The following is a 2416-nucleotide window of genomic DNA, read 5'->3' on the forward strand; positions in this document are numbered from 1 at the left end:
ACACACCCTGCCAAACCCTCTGTTACAACATTCATGAGCTTCTGAAATGTGGCTGGTGCATTCTTCATACCATATGGCATTACCGAACATGCAAAAGCCTTTCCTAGTGTTACAAAACATGAGATCTCCCTAGCACGTTCAGTCATAGGTACTTGCCAGTATCCCTTTAACAAATCAAACTTACTTATGTACCTAGCCTTTCCGATCTTGTCTATGCAATCTTCCACACGAGGGAGAGGGTAAGTGTCTGTTTTAGTTATCTGATTAACACGTCTGTAGTCGATGCAAAGCCTCTGTGACCCACCTGGCTTAGGGACTAGAGTGACAGGAGAACTCCACTCGCTCTGACAGGGCTCAATCATCTTGTGGTCCAACAGGTAGCCAAGCTCCTTCTGGATGAGAGGAACTTTCACTGGGTTCACACGGTAAGGAGGCAGTTTAATTGGCTTTGCGTCTCCAACCTCGACATCATGCATCAACACAGTAGTTCTTCCTGGAGTGGCACGGAACACTTGCGGGTACTCCTGCAGTAATGCCGAAAACTCCTGCCTTTCCTTGGGAGGTAGATGAGAACTCTTAGTCTGGAGATCATTCATGATATCAGGATTCTTCCTCAAACTATCACTCAGGCTCATACTGCATGGGAGAGCTTCACTTGCAGACTCGGGTGGAACAGCTACAGTGCAGACTGGATTATTTTCGTCCCGCCTGTGATATAACTTTAGCATGTTGATGTGACATAGTTGCTTGCTCTTTCTACGATCTGGTGTGGCGATAACATAGTTGACATCACTGAGTTTCTTCTCCACGAAATAAGGACCACTAAACTTGGCTTGAAGAGGTTGCCCATGAACTGGTAGCAGAATCAAAACCTGATCTCCTGGCTGAAAGTGGCGTAACCTGGACTTCTTATCATACCAAGTCTTCATCTTCTCCTGAGCAGCTCCTAAATTCTCTCTCGCCAGCTGTAAAGCAGTGCACAGCCGTTCTTTGAACTTCATCACATACTCCAGCAGGTTGACGTCATCTTCCTCCGACAGCCAGCATTCCTTGAGTAACTTAAGGGGTCCTCTTACTTCATGGCCAAACAGTAGTTCAAAAGGTGAGAAGCCCAGTGATTCATTTGGAGATTCTCTTGCGGCAAACACAACGAATGGAAGACCTTTATCCCAGTCTTTCTGATGTTCCAAACAGTATTTCTTGAGCATCGATTTGAGTGTTTGATGATATCTCTCCAACGCTCCTTGGGTCTGGGGATGGTAAGCTGAAGACGTGATCTGGGTGATGCCCAACTCTTTCAGAGACTGCTTGAAAACGTTTGACATGAAATTACTTCCCCGGTCTGACTGTACCTCCTTGGGCAGACCAAACTTTGTGAAGAACCCTAGCATTTCCTTAACCACGTTCTTTGCTGAGATGTTTCTAAGTGGAATGGCTTCAGGATAACGAGTAGCCATATCAATCATGGTCAACACATAAGAAAATCCTGAAGAAGTCTTAGGAAGAGGGCCCACAATATCCACCAACACACGGGTGAAAGGCGCCTCAAAAGGAGGAATGGGAACTAGAGGTGCAACCTTTTCGGTCTGATTACACTTCCCCACAACTTGACAGGTGTGACAAGACTTACAATACCAGGAAACATCCCTGAAGATACCTGGCCAGTAGAAGTGTTTCAAAATGCGTGCCACAGTCTTCCTCACTCCAAGGTGTCCTGCCAAACTGGAATCATGAGCCACTCGAATGATATCCTGCCTACAAACACGAGGGATGACAACTTGATGTACAACCTCCCATTCACAGTCGGCTGATGCTGTTGGGGTCTCCACTTCCTCATAAGTACTCCTGACTTTACATAATAACAAGTAGAAGCACCAGCTGACTCTTCCTCACTGCAAGCAGAGTTAGCTAGACCTTTCAGCTCAGGGTCAGCAACCTGCAACTCAACCAACTCTTGACAGAGACAAATTATCAACACTACAGGTACTGCCTCATCTGGTGAGTGGTCCAAATTAGCAAGAAAAAGTGTCAGCTAGGATAACATCATCATCATCATTATCCTCTAAATCACCAGTAACTTTAGACTTAGCCCTAGTGACAGCACATGCAGGGAACACATCAGGGACATCACAATCCTGGGACGCAGCCATTGGCTCACTAGACAACTGAGGAGCTGGACACACTTGACTTCCACCAATATCATTTCCAAGTAAGAAAGTTACACCTGACATTGGGAGTGTCTCAACCAACCCAACCATAACGGAACCATTAACAAAACCAGACTCCTAAAATTCACTCTGCACAGAGGGACAGAGAAGTAATTATTCCCTACACCTTGTAAGATTACAGTTTCATCAGAGGAATTAACATTAGAGCCTAGAACACTGGTCAGCATAAGGGATTGGCAAGCATCTGT

The sequence above is a fragment of the Coenobita brevimanus genome, chromosome 90 (assembly GCF_032717465.1).
Source record: "Coenobita brevimanus isolate Jiangsu-jjx chromosome 90, ASM3271746v2, whole genome shotgun sequence".
Classification (NCBI taxonomy): domain Eukaryota; kingdom Metazoa; phylum Arthropoda; class Malacostraca; order Decapoda; family Coenobitidae; genus Coenobita; species Coenobita brevimanus.